The sequence below is a fragment of the Culex quinquefasciatus genome, chromosome 1, assembly GCF_015732765.1.
Source record: "Culex quinquefasciatus strain JHB chromosome 1, VPISU_Cqui_1.0_pri_paternal, whole genome shotgun sequence".
NCBI classification, from domain to species: Eukaryota; Metazoa; Arthropoda; class Insecta; order Diptera; family Culicidae; genus Culex; species Culex quinquefasciatus.
The window spans coordinates 64,286,612-64,301,956 of NC_051861.1; the positions used below are offsets into that span (position 1 = coordinate 64,286,612).

Sequence of the window (15,345 nt, forward strand, 5' to 3'; positions counted from 1 at the left end):
TAAAGAAATAAAGAAATAAAGAAATTAAGAAATAAAGAAATAAAGAAATAAAGAAATAAAGAAATAAAGAAATAAAGAAATAAAGAAATAAAGAAATAAAGAAATAAAGAAATAAAGAAATAAAGAAATAAAGAAAAAAAGAAATAAAGAAATAAAGAAATAAAGAAATAAAGAAATAAAGAAATAAAGAAATAAAGAAATAAAGAAATAAAGAAATAAAGAAATAAAGAAATAAAGAAATAAAGAAATAAGAAATAAAGAAATAAAGAAATAAAGAAATAAAGAAATAAAGAAATAAAGAAATAAAGAAATAAAGAAATAAAGAAATAAAGAAATAAGAAATTAAGAAATTAAGAAATTAAGAAATTAAGAAATTAAGAAATTAAGAAATTAAGAAATTAAGAAATTAAGAAATTCAGAAATTAAGAAATTAAAAAATTCAGAAATTCAGAAATTAAGAAATTAAGAAATTAAGAAATTAAAAAATTAAGAAATTAAGAAATTAAGAAATTAAGAAATTAAGAAATTAAGAAATTAAGAAATTAAGAAATTAAGAAATTAAGAAATTAAGAAATTAAGAAATTAAGAAATTAAGAAATTAAGAAATTAAGAAATTAAGAAATTAAGAAATTACGAAATTAAGAAATTAAGAAATTAAGAAATTAAGAAATTAAGAAATTAAGAAATTTAGAAATTAAGAAATTAAGAAATTAAGAAATTAAGAAATTAAGAAATTAAGAAATTAAGAAATTAAGAAATTAAGAAATTGAGAAATTAAGAAATTAAGAAATTAAGAAATTAAGAAATTAAGAAATTAAGAAATTAAGAAATAAGGAATTAAGAAATTAAGAAATTAAGAAATTATGAAATTAAGAAATTAAGAAATTAAGAAATTAAGAAATTAAGAAATTAAGAAATTAAGAAATTAAGAAATAAAGAAATTAAGAAATTAAGAAATTAAGAAATTAAGAAGTTAAGAAATTAAGAAATTAAGAAATTAAGAAATTAAGAAATTAAGAAATTAAGAAATTAAGAAATTAAGAAATTAAGAAATTAAGAAATTAAGAAATTAAGAAATTAAGAAATAAAGAAAAAAAATTCAGAATTTCTCAATTTCTAAATTTTTTAATTTCATATTTTCAGAATTTCTTAATTTCATAATTTAAGAAATTCAGAATTTTAGAATTTCAGTATTTCAGTATTTCAGAATTTCAGGATTACTGAATTTCTGAATTTCTGAATTTCTGAATTTCTGAATTTCTGAATTTCTGAATTTCTGAATGTCTGATCTCAGAATTTCAGAATTTCTGAATTTCAGAATTCCAGAATTTCAGAATTTCAGAATTTCAGAATTTCAGAATTTCAGAATTTCAGAATTTCAGAATTTCTTAATTTCATAATTTAAGAAATTCAGAATTTCAGAATTTCAGTATTTCAGTATTTCAGAATTTCAGGATTTCTGAATTTCTGAATTTCTGAATTTCTGAATTTCTGAATTACTGAATTTCTGAATTTCTGAATGTCCGATTTCAGAATTTCTGAATTTCTGAATTTCAGAATTTCAGAATTCCAGAATTTCAGAATTTCAGAATTTCAGAATTTCAGAATTTCAGAATTTCAGAATTTCAGAATTTCAGAATTTCAGAATTTCAGAATTTCAGAATTTCAGAATTTCTGAATTTCAGAATTTCAGAATTTCAGAATTTCAAATTTCAGAATTTCAGAATTTCAGAATTTCAAATTTCAGAATTTCAGAATTTCAGAATTTCAGAATTTCAGAATTTCAGAATTTCAGAATTTCAGAATTTCAGAATTTCATTTCAGAATTTCAGAATTTCAGAATTTCAAATTTCAGAATTTCAGAATTTCAGAATTTCAGAATTTCAGAATTTCAGAATTTCAGAATTTCTGAATTTCTGAATTTCAGAATTTCAGAATTTCTGAATTTCTGAATTTCTGAATTTCTGAATTTCTGAATTTCTGAATTTCTGAATTTCTGAATTTCTGAATTTCTGAATTTCTGAATTTCTGAATTTCTGAATTTTTGAATTTCTGAATTTCTGAATTTCTGAATTTCTGAATTTCTGAATTTCTGAATTTCTGAATTTCTGAATTTCTGAATTTCTGAATTTCTGAATTTCTGAATTTCTGAATTTCTGAATTTCTGAATTTCTGAATTTCAGAATTTCTGAATTTCTGAATTTCTGAATTTCAGAATTTCTGAATTTCTGAATTTCAGAATTTCTGAATTTCTGAATTTCGGAATTTCTGTATTTTTGAATTTCTGAATTTCTGAATTTTTGAATTTCTGAATTTCTGAATTTCTGAATTTCTGAATTTCTGAATTTCTGAATTTCTGAATTTCTGAATTTCTGAATTTCTGAATTTCTGAATTTCTGAATTTCTGAATTTCTGAATTTCTGAATTTCTGAATTTCTGAATTTCTGAATTTCTGAATTTCTGAATTTCTGAATTTCTGAATTTCTGAATTTCTGAATTTCTGAATTTCAGAATTTCAATTCACCCCATGTTTGTACAGTTGACTCTCTGGCTGTCAATTTGCTTAATATTAATATGGCTCCATCTATCAATTATTTTTCAGTCCCTTCAAATAGCATACCTGGAGTTTTTTTTTTTGAAAAGGACCCCGCCTTGAGTCAGGGTATTCAAAACACCCAAAAGCAAAAAATGAAAATTTGGTTTATAGGACCTTTTCAAAAAAACTCCAGATACTTTGATTTTTCGTTCTATAATTAGATACTTCCCGTTCTCGCCGGTCTTATTTTGGTCTATTTTGTTGTGCTCTACTAAATGCTGCCAAACATTGTTAATATTAATATTATTTTGTTCTATCCGGAAATAAATTTTGAATGGTTCTAAATTAAAAGTTCCCCTGCATTTGTCTAAAATTTTTATCTTTGGTTTTTCCGTGCACGTGTTGCTTTGTGTTGACGTTTCCCCAAGCGTTTCTCTCCCATTTTCTACCGTTCCTTCTTGAAACGCTTGCGGGAAACATGGTGGTCTGCCCGTTATTTAGGTTTGAGTCATAGCTAAGTCATAACGCCATCCAAGAGCATCGTAAAAATTTCGATGCTCGTGCTTACGATGTCGTTGCATGATCCATGAAAATCCAGCCTTTTGGGGAAAACGCTGAAACTTCCGTAGCACTTCACTGATTGTTCAGTTTTTTTTTTTTTTAACTTTCACAAAATTCAATATTCGCGATATAAATGACGACGAAATCAGTTTCTATGGTCACGATTCTTCTGACACCATGTTATGTTCGGTATTTTAAATAGAAATACTCGATTTCAATGCTGAACAACTCCAATTTTATTGAGCTCTAATTCACAACGTCTGCTCTAGCAAGATGGCTGTCTCTACTTAACTCTCCTCTTGTGGGTCATACCCAAACTCCTTGTCGTGGCCAAGACCGCGACTCCGTACCATAACAGATGTTGGTGTTCTGTGGCAGCCCGGCAGCATCTTGGTCGTGTTGGACTTTTTCTCCTCTACAAGGCTGATAAAAATTGTAACCGGATGCGACGCCAATCTTCAATATCCGACGGATTTATGGCCACCGGAGTATGAGACAACGTGGGTTTGTGGAGCGGGTGTTTCCGTAGCCGTAACTGCTTTTGGGGGTTCTACGGATGCCACGCGGGCCACACGCAAGCGCATGGTTTCCGGCAAGATCAGATTGGAAGATGCTTGTTGCCTGAAAAAAAGATAATGTTCGGCTTGCTGAAAAATGCAGTGAATAAGAAAAAAAGAAAAATTAGTGACAGCTGGCTCACTCCAATAAAGGAAAAAAACATAAGTTTAACACAAAATTGTATGTATATTAGGGTGTAATAACAACATCGATTTTGCAGCCCAGCAATTTTCAGTTCCTTTTGGGGTCCGGAGCATAAACAACTCCCCAAAGTTTAAGAACGATTGGTCCGGTCCTCACATTGCGCAAAGCAATTCCATTTTCCATAAAAATCTGTACGGGAAAAATATTTTTTTTTGAAATTTGGTATTTAAAAATTCCACGTTTCACGCTATATCAAAACCGGATTCATATTCGGATTCTCTGGAAGGTGCTCTACAACTTTCCTGAAGAGAGTATGCTCCTGAAAAAAGATACAGCGTCCTCAAAAATCGTCTAAAATGTGATTTTCGCGCAAAAAACACGTTTTAGACGAGTTTTGAACACGCTGTATCTTTTTATAGGAGCAAGTTAGCACCATACTCTATTCGGGAAAGTTGTAGAGCACCTTCCATAGCATCTGGAATATGAATATGAATCTGGTTTTGATATAGCGTGAAACGTGGAATTTTTAAATACCAAATTTAAAAAAAATGATTTTTCCCATACAGATTTATATGGAAAATGGAATCGCTTTGCGCAATGTGAGGACTGAACCAATCGTTCTCAAACTTTGGGGAGTTGTTTAGGATCCCAAAAGGAACTGAAAATTGCTGTGCTCAATAAATTTTGGCGACTTTTGTTTTCATACAACCATATTACGAATCTATGACATTTCCCCGAAACCCATATTACCGAAAGGACATTTCCCCGAATGCCACTTCCCCGAAAAGACACTTCCCCTAATAGTCATTTCCTCGAATTCCATTTACCCGAATTTCCCATTTCCCCTAATCGTCCACATCCCCGAATGCCATTTTCCCGAATGGGCCACAATCCCGAATGCCACTTACCCGATTACCCAAGTAACCATCCAGCACTAGCAAAAAGTCATAAATCGGCAACAGATTAGCATTTCATTGCTAATTAGCCACCCAACAGCATTTACAAATGCGATTCAGCACTTATTCAACTGCACTGTCCAAAGCTGACTTCCATCAAACTGGCAACATTGTTCTCATTCTGAGAGGAGAGAGAAAGAGAGAGTGCGAGAAAACAACAACCTTCTCACTTTCTCGTATAGATCGCACCAACGATTGGAAATTGGAAATTGTCCTGCTGGTGGGCCGAATTCTCCCGCCGAAATAAGCGGGTGGGGACAATTCATGTATTTATTTATCTCTAAGCAAATTCATGACAAGTTGTACGTATTTTATTATATTATTATGAATAAAAACACTAAATCTTCCGAACCTCATCAAAAACTGATTTCTTCAGTGCCCTTTTAAAAGGGGTCAAACATTAAACCCAAGCTGTTTGGCATTCTTCTGACACAAAGTCGCTACATAAGTACCCTGTTTGAAAAATGTCGCACGTCGCACGAGTTGTCGCACGGTTTTGATTTTACCGTTTCGATATCGATTGGTCGAAAGTACGACAAACGTACGACAAACACTCGACATGCCCGACATTGTTTTTTCCATCGATTTACCTTCAATTCGACGTCGATTATCAGTTTGAGAGTTTTCTTCAGTTGATCTTGTTCGGACTTGATTGCAACCGAGTCGAACCAGTTGTTGTTGGTTTTAGGCTTTGGGAGGATTTTGATCAGTTTAAAGGTAAGTTGTGTTCTAGGTTGAATTACTTTTTCTGCCGGAAAGTTCCGGCCGGAGTATGCGAGCGACCGAATCAAATTGTCTTGTATTCCAGATCGCGGTCTTCGTGGCGGTATAGGAGGAAGAGGAGGAGGAGGAGGACGGGAAATATGGTTAACTCGGCGGGCCATTCCGGAAGACGGGACGGGACCAGTTTGCGATCGAGAAAGCAGTTAGTGTTTGGTGTTTTACTTTCCGTGGGAGGTTGCTTCGCATATCTAATGGAACTGGTGAGTCATGTTTTAGAAACGATTGAGGAGGTGTGCTGGGAGTGCGATTAAACGATCGAAATTAAAAATAGGATGAACATCACAAGTTCTTAGCTTTTCAATCCAATAATTCCAAACTGAAAAATGAAAAAATCTAAAATACAAAAGCTTAAAAAAAAATTTAACGCTGATTTGAATTGATAATTTTAAAATTAAATTATAAAGTTTTTCATTCTTAATTTCAAATTCTAGCATTCCAGAACTTAATAATGCAAGAAATTTAAAATTCTAAATTTATTTAATTTCTTGATAGTGTGCAAATTGTTAATATTCTCAAATTCTAGAATTTATTAATTTAAAATTCTCAAAGTCTTCAAACATTAAAAAAATTGAATCTCTTAAATGTAAATTTTTTTGAAATTGTCAAAAAATAAAATACTAAAATTTCCTAATTCTTAAATACTAAAATTCTAATACTAAAATACTAAAAATCTAACATTATAAAGTTCTTAAATTCCCAAAACGTAAGTCGCACGAGTTAGAATTTTGAATTAGAAAATTCTAAAAATTATAAGTTCTAAAATTCCAAAATTGTGAATTCTAAAAATGCTTAAATTCAAATAATTTATATTTTTAAATAAAAAAAATTAAAATTCTATTTGTGTTAAATTCAAAGTATTTTAAAAATTTGTAAGCTTCTTAAAATTCAAAAAAAAATGCACATCTAAAATTGTTGATAATTTTAAATTAAATACAAATTTTAAAAATTCTGAAAATTTAAAAAATTGCAAAATACAAATTATTCAAAATTCCAAAATATTATCAAATATATTTTTTTAGTTTTAAAAATGTTAAAGTTTTCAATATCTTTTAAATATTTTAAGATCTAAAAAATTCTTTAAAAAAAATCTAAAAATTCTTTAATTTTTAAATTTATATAATTTAAAAATCTAAAATCCAGTAACTTTTGAAAATTGTCAAGGACTTTACAATGTTAAAATTAAAAATAAATCTAATGAAAAATAGAAGTTAAAAAAATATCACGAATTGAATAAAATGATTCTGGTATTGAGGTACTCTCAAGTTTAAAATTCAAATTCAGAAAATTAGAGTTCTATAATACTGAGATTTCAGAATTTTAGAATTTAAGAATTTTAGTATTTTAGAATTTTAGAATTTTAGAATTTTAGAATTTTAGAATTTTAGAATTTTAGAATTTTAGAATTTTAGAATTTTAGAATTTTAGAATTTTAGAATTTTAGAATTTTAGAATTTTAAATTTTAAATTTTAAATTTTAGAATTTTAGAATTTTAGAATTTTAGAATTTTAGAATTTTAGAATTTTAGAATTTTAGAATTTTAGAATTTAAATTTTAGAATTTTAAATTTTAGAATTTTAGAATTTTAGAATTTTAGAATTTTAGAATTTTAGAATTTTAGAATTTTAGAATTTTAGAATTTTAGAATTTTAGAATTTTAGAATTTTAGAATTTTAGAATTTTAGAATTTTAGAATTTTAGAATTTTAGAATTTTAGAATTTTAGAATTTTAGAATTTTAGAATTTTACAATTTTAGAATTTTACAATTTTAGAATTTTACAATTTTAGAATTTTACAATTTTAGAATTTTAGAATTTTAGAATTTTAGAATTTTAGAATTTTAGAATTTTAGAATTTTAGAATTTTAGAATTTTAGAATTTTAGAATTTTAGAATTTTAGAATTTTAGAATTTTAGAATTTTAAATTTAAATTTTAGAATTTTAGAATTTTAAATTTTAAATTTTAGAATTTTAGAATTTTAGAATTTTAGAATTTTAGAATTTTAGAATTTTAGAATTTTAGAATTTTAGAATTTTAGAATTTTAGAATTTTGAATTTTAAATTTTAAATTTTAGAATTTTAAATTTTAGAATTTTAGAATTTTAGAATTTTAAATTTTAGAATTTTAGAATTTTAGAATTTTAGAATTTTAGAATTTTAGAATTTTAGAATTTTAGAATTTTAGAATTTTAGAATTTTAGAATTTTACAATTTTAGAATTTTAGAATTTTAGAATTTTAGAATTTTAGAATTTTAGAATTTTAGAATTTTAGAATTTTAGAATTTTAGAATTTTAGAATTTTAGAATTTTAGAATTTTAGAATTTAGAATTTTAGAATTTTAGAATTTTAGAATTTTAGAATTTTAGAATTTTAGAATTTTAGAATTTTAAATTTTAGAATTTTAGAATTTTAGAATTTTAGAATTTTAGAATTTTAGAATTTTAGAATTTTAGAATTTTAGAATTGAATTTTAGAATTTTAGAATTTTAGAATTTTAGAATTTAAGAATTTTAGAATTTTAGAATTTTAGAATTTTAGAATTTTAGAATTTTAGAATTTTAGAATTTTAGAATTTTAATTTTAGAATTTTGAATTTTAGAATTTTAAATTTTAGAATTTTAGAATTTTAAATTTTAAATTTTAGAATTTTAGAATTTTAGAATTTTAGAATTTTAAATTTTAGAATTTTAGAATTTTAGAATTTTAAATTTTAGAATTTTAAATTTTAGAATTTTAGAATTTTAGAATTTTAGAATTTTAGAATTTTAGAATTTTAGAATTTTAGAATTTTAGAATTTTAGAATTTTAGAATTTTAGAATTTTAGAATTTTAGAATTTTAGAATTTTAGAATTTTAGAATTTTAGAGTTTTAGAGTTTATGAATTTGATGATTGAAGTTTGACCATTATTTTTTTTTAATTCTTAAATTTGGTACAATTTTTAAATAATAATAATAATATTTTCGGATTTTTTTTACTATTTGCATTAATTTGAGTTTTATACGTTTTTAAATTTAAATTTTTTAGATATCTTCATTTATAATTCTTTTTAAATTTTTAAATTTTGATTATTCTAGATTCCTTTTAAAAAAAAACCAATGCGCCATGGGTTTCCTATGTGCATAGGTCATTTTGTAAAAGTAGGCGAGAATAAAGAAATTTAGTTTTTCTGTTATAGTTACAAAATATTTGAAATTGAGTAGTGCGGTGCCTGTGTGGACGCGCAGTCCTGTTTTTTCGTGTTATTTTCCGTCTCTTTTGTGTCGCTGTTCGAGTGCATGGGGTGATTGGCTATTATAATAGAGTTATCTAAGCCCGTTCTCACAAACACTAGCACGCCATTTGTTTTGCTGGCGGGTACAAAATTTAACCTCACTTTTTTTCGTGTACGTACACGCAATACATGCGCACGTAGATAACTCTATTAAATAATGGCATCAGTAGTGCGGTGCCTGTATGGACGCGCAGTCCTGTTTTTTCGTGTTATTTTCCGTCTCTTTTGTGTCGCTGTTCGAGTGCATGGGGTGATTGGCTATTATAATTAAATAATGGCATCAGTACCCTGTTTGAAAAATGTCGCACGTCGTACAAGCTGTCGCGCGGTTTTGGTTTTACCGTTTCGATATCGATTGGTCGAAAGGACGACAAACACTCGACATGCCCGACATTGTTTTTTCCATCGATTTCCCTTCAATTCGACGTCACGATTTTCGTCGACGCAAACAGTTTGACAGTTCTCTTCAGTTTGTCTTGTTTGGACTTGAATGCAACCGAATCGAACCAGTTATTGTTGATGTTGGGCTTCGGAAGGATTTTGACCGGTAAGTTGTGCTTCTTTTTCTGTCGGAAAGTTCCGGCCGGAGTGGGCAAGTGGCCAAATTATAGTTTCTTATGTTCCAGATATTCAGAATTCTGTCTTCGTGGCGGTGGAGGAGGAGGACGAGACGCATGAAACCGGCGGGCCAGATTTTCGTGGGAAGACAGGACCGGGAGGAACCGAGCTTATGGAGGATATGGTTCATTCCAAAGGAGGAGGAGGATGAATCACCGAATGTCAAAAGTTCTTCCCAAGGTAAGAGAAAAAGGGGTACAGAATAATCATCTCGTGGCGGTGTTTCTGATCCACCGGATTTTTTAATCAATAGAACTGTTGCTTCAAGTCATTGAAATGATGGAAGAGGCGCATTTCAAAGTATCGGGAGTGAGCTTGGAAGACCGGAAGTATGAGGGCTAATATTGGGTGTTATGATTATTGGACTTCAGAATTGTATAATAAAAATTCTAACATTTGACTAATCAAAAATTAACTCCTTAAGGAAATTTTTAGTATCTCTGATTTAACCCTTCAAGGCCCAGAACTTTTGTACAGTTTTTATTACCTAAAAAGTAGTTAACATTGAAAAAACGGATTTTTGGAATGGTGTAAGTGCTCCGCCAGGAACATCTTGATGATGAGTTGCAATATTTAAAAACTACCAACATCCTGAATTCTCTAATATTTTACAGTTTTTTTTATATTTTTTTACCGAAAAAATAAAATTAATTTAAATAAAAAAGGTTGAAAACAAAGCAGATTACAAAAAAATTAATTATTTTTAAAAGGTTTACAAAAATATTTTTTTAAATGAAAAAAATATTTATGATAAAATTATAACAAATTGAAAAAATGCAGATTACAAAAAGTTAAAAGCAATATCTTTTTTTATTTCAAACACTTAGAATAAAATTCTAAAATAATTCTAAAATTCTAAAATTCTAAAATTCTAAAATTCTAAAATTCTAAAATTCTAAAATTCTAAAATTCTAAAATTCTAAAATTCTAAAATTCTAAAATTTAAAATTCTAAAATTCTAAAATTTAAAATTTAAAATTTAAAATTCTAAAATTCTAAAATTCTAAAATTCTAAAATTCTAAAATTTAAAATTGTAAAATTCTAAAATTGTAAAATTTAAAATTTAAAATTCTAAAATTTAAAATTCTAAAATTTAAAATTCTAAAATTCTAAAATTCTAAAATTTAAAATTCTAAAATTTAAAATTCTAAAATTCTAAAATTCTAAAATTTAAAATTCTAAAATTCTAAAATTCTAAAATTCTAAAATTCTAAAATTCTAAAATTCTAAAATTCTAAAATTCTAAAATTCTAAAATTTAAAATTCTAAAATTTAAAATTCTAAAATTCTAAAATTCTAAAATTTAAAATTCTAAAATTCTAAAATTTAAAATTTAAAATTCTAAAATTCTAAAATTTAAAATTTAAAATTCTAAAATTTAAAATTCTAAAATTCTAAAATTCTAAAATTCTAAAATTCTAAAATTTAAAATTCTAAAATTCTAAAATTCTAAAATTCTAAAATTCTAAAATTTAAAATTCTAAAATTCTAAAATTCTAAAATTCTAAAATTCTAAAATTTAAAATTCTAAAATTCTAAAATTCTAAAATTTAAAATTCTAAAATTCTAAAATTCTAAAATTCTAAAATTCTAAAATTCTAAAATTCTAAAATTCTAAAATTCTAAAATTCTAAAATTCTAAAATTCTAAAATTCTAAAATTCTAAAATTCTAAAATTCTAAAATTTAAAATTCTAAAATTCTAAAATTCTAAAATTCTAAAATTTAAAATTTAAAATTTAAAATTCTAAAATTCTAAAATTCTAAAATTTTAGAATTTTTAAATTTTTTAGAATTTTTAGATTTTTTAGAATTTTAGGAATTTTTTTTTTTTAATTTTAGAATTTTGTGATCTTAAAATTTTAGAATTAAAGATTTATAGAAATTAAGAATTTTAGGGTTTCAGAATTTTAAAGTTCTAAAACTCTAAATTCTAAAATTTTTTTTAATAATTTTGAATTCTTAGGTTCTACAATTTTTAATCTCTTAAATTATTATGTTGTATTACACTCAGCCCCCGGTGGTTGGTCACTTTTTCGTTTGTAAAATGGGTGTCAAACTAAAAAGTGACCCCTTTCGTTTGACAACAGTTTGTGTCAAGCCATCGGGTTTTGAGTGTATTCTTTTAATTCTTGATATTTGTAAATTTCAAAAATATCAAACATTAAATTTCATTTTTAAATTATTCAGATATTTTGAATTTTTACGATTAATTTAAACATTCGAACATTTTAAAATTATTTAAAGTCTTTTAAGTTCTTAGCTTCTTCAAAGCATGAAGACCCCAAGTCTTCAGAAACACATGCATTTTAATTTAAAAAAAATCAAAAATATTTAAACAGGTCCAGGTGGGGTTTCTTCATTAAACATGCGTAAATGTTGATTTTTAATTTGAAATTTAAAATGTTAGAATATTTTGTTGTCTTAAATTTGTTTTAATCTTTATTTTCTGAATAAAATAAGGTTTAATTAACTGCTTTTTTAATTAATTTGTTTTCAAAATTTTACATTGAAAGTTAAACTTTTGAATATTCCACAATTAATTATTTTATGAATTTTCACAGATTTTTTGAGTATGATATCTGTCATGAGATTCCCTTTGTTTCAACAACAAAACTCTAGATATGATTTGGATATGATTATTCAGCCGAATGACGTTATCTTTTTTCAGGTAACCAAACATATTCCAATCTGATCCTGCTAACAACCCAGCGTCTCCGTGTTGTTCCACGCAGCTTGTTGAACGGAAGCTGTAACGACCGCAAAAACACCTGCTCCAGAAGTTCGTAAACGTTGTCCCGTACTCCGGTGGCCATCAATCCATGGGACATAAACGGTGGCGCCGCACCCCGCCGTATCTGCGGCTAGTCGAGGAGCAATAGTCCTTCTTGATCAAGATGCTTCCCCGCACGCTGGCGTCGGCTCGAAAAGATGGCTGACAAAATCCGGACCCGGAAGACAACGCCAAAAAAATCCGGCCAAGATGCCGAGCGACGAGGAGATCTGGAAGACCATCCGGAAGACGACACCAAGATGTACGTGAAGATCCGCGACACAACAAGTATAATGAAATAATTGATTTTTTACTGTGGGGAAATGTGCAAATTACATGAAAAAATAAAATAAATTAAAAATAAACAATCATCTATTTTTAACTGCAACATAACCTAAAAACCTGAAAAACAGCACACGACAAAGGCACGACAACCTAAATAACAAAACCGTGCGACGTCGGTCGAATGTCGTACGACAATGTCGAACAATTTCGATGATCGATCGCACGACAAATACGACATTTTGGTGCAAAAACGTATGACATTCGTGCGAATGTCGCACGACATTGTCGTGCGACGTCGTACGGTTGCACGGACGACAAACGACGGACGTCCGACGGACTTTTCAGTCAGGGTAGTGCGGTGCCTGTATGGACGCGCAGTCCTGTTTTTTCGTGTTATTTTCCGTCTCTTTTGTGTCGCTGTTCGAGTGCATGGGGTGATTGGCTATTATTAAGGCTGCCAACTCTTGCTGATCAATTATCCGTAGGACGGCTCACTTTGATCATTTTTTAGAAAATTAAAATTTCCCAAGCCAGCTTGACAAGTCGCAATAGTGCGTGTTTTTAATTTTTTTATCAAATGTTAAAAAGTTTACGAAATGTCAAGTTTGCTATCAAATTTGTTTATTTGTTTATTTGTTTAACACCAACAGGCACCACATGCCCAAATGGTGTGCTTAAAACTAAGTACATGTACACAAATTATCGCCTGATCATCAAATTATCGCTATCGTTCTTAAGGTAAGAACAAGATTGTCCGTCAGGCCTGAACGCAAACGCAAAATTTTGCGCCTGTCATCATAGCCTGCCAGTCATCGACCATTGAACAAAGCAACCCCTGCAGATTGTTCGACTGACAGTTGATGGAAAAATCGAACTGGCACAGCGTTCTGCGTTCACCACTGCGTCGAACGGATTGAAAACTATAACATGTGAAACACAACAGTTTATAGGACCTTTAAAAATACTCTAGATTTGTTAATTCAAATGTTCAAATGTTTTCACAAGTTTCAGAAAGCCTTTGGAAATGGATAAATATATTTAGTAAAGTGTTGGGTCGCGGACCCTATTATCGGTAATTATTTATCACCCCCCGTCGCACGGGGGGGTGAGTACGAAAGAGACGTCAGTGGTGGCAACTGACGTCTGCTTGACTTGTTATTGTTTTGAATGTTGACTTGACTTGTTATTGTTTTGAATTTGTGTGAAATAAATTGGTTCTGTTGCGTTTTGACACCCGTTGAGACTGGTCGTCTCATCGGGACCAAGAAAGACATCGTGTTTTATTTTATTGTACCGTCCTCCCAGTGGTGTCTTCGTCCGCCGTCGTAATATTCGTTTCGTTTCTTGTTCCGGACGTCCCCGCAAGTAATGCACAACGTAGGGGACTGGACGATCGGGCCGAACAGTAAGGAATTTCTAAAAGAACAATTCTAGAGTTTTTTTTTAAAGGTCCTATCAACATAAGAAAGACAATAGTTCAAAAACTCTAGAATTATTGATAATCAAGTTTGAATTGAGGAAACCCCCTTAAAACTCTCCCTTTTTAAATCAAACTCACAGAAAATAAAAATTTCTTGTTAACAAAAGCTTTTAGCAATTATATGATTAAAAAGTTGTTAAAACTCCGTACAAATCCGTACTATGCGTAAAATTCCCTACAAAAATTCCGGCCTGTTTAAAATCCGCGAAGAGGTTCAAAAATCCGTATGGTAAGAAAAAAATCCGTACAGTTGGTAGCCTTAGCTATTATAATTAAATAATGGCATCAGTAGTGTGGTGCTTTTCGGGACGCGCAGTTCTGTTTTTTTACCTTCTTTTTTTTCATTGTTTTTTTTCCACTCGCGTTCGTTGGCCGATGAGTTTTTTTGTGTTGTTCTCAATTTATAGTTTTCTATAAAAACGTACCTTTTTTTTTAGACTAGCAAGTCGTATTGCTGGATTAAGCCCATTCTATATCATTTCAATAATCATTTCAATAAATGAAGCCCTTCCTACATCACCGTTGATCGGAAGGCACGCCGACGGAGAATTTCTGGAGAATCGCGGTCGAGTTAATACTATATTTAAATCCCTAGATATCGGTTGTTTATCGGTTGAAATTTTAAAATCTTAGGCAGCCGGCTGCGGAAAGATAGCCGCAGCCGGCTGCCTAAGATTTTTAAAATTTCAACCGATAAACAAATTGCTTATGGTCGCATCACCTACCGCAGTGAATCCTGACCTCATACCCATCTTACTAATCCCTCAAAACTCATGTGATACTTTGTCGGAGACGCAGTCGATTTGGCGGTCCCATCACTCAAGTATCGGACTAACATTCCCATCCACTTCCCCGTGTCTTACATCTGGTCGTGGCCGGCGTCGGTATTGATCAGCATGATAGGGACCTTTGAAAATTGCGAAGGGGTGATGATTGGTTCCTACTTTTCATCTGTGGTCCACGGAGCAATGTTTGGGGGTCCTGGTCAATAACGAAGTAGCAGCTACGGGTAGACACCAATGCTATGCTATGCTATGCTATAGTTACAAAATATTTGAAATATTTGAAATTTTATTGTCTTGAAATTTTATTATTATTATTATTGAAATCTGAATTTAATTTATAAATTCTTGCCAATTGTTGATTGATGTTATATTTTTTCAGGTAACAAACATATTCTGATCTGATCCTGCTGGAAACCATGCGTCCCCGTGTGGTCCCGCGTGGCTTCCGTAGAACCCACGGAAGCAGCCACGTTTTCTCGTACTCATACTCCACAAACCCACGTTGTCTCGTACTCCGGTAAACATCAATCCGTCGGAGGTCCAAGATCGTCGCCAAGGTGTCACATCCGGGTTTTGATCAGCTCGTCGAGG

The 15,345-nt window shown here is 29.3% G+C and overlaps 1 long non-coding RNA gene across 1 annotated transcript; it reads right to left on the bottom strand.

The window, feature by feature from the left end:
- Positions 1-3,309: 3,309 nt before the first annotated feature.
- LOC119768133 lies at positions 3,310-5,264 on the bottom strand. The gene is made up of 2 exons (XR_005277954.1): positions 4,708-5,264; positions 3,310-3,744 (listed from the first exon to the last, which is right to left on the bottom strand). It is a non-coding gene; the product is annotated as an uncharacterized LOC119768133 (long non-coding RNA).
- Positions 5,265-15,345: the final 10,081 nt, after the last annotated feature.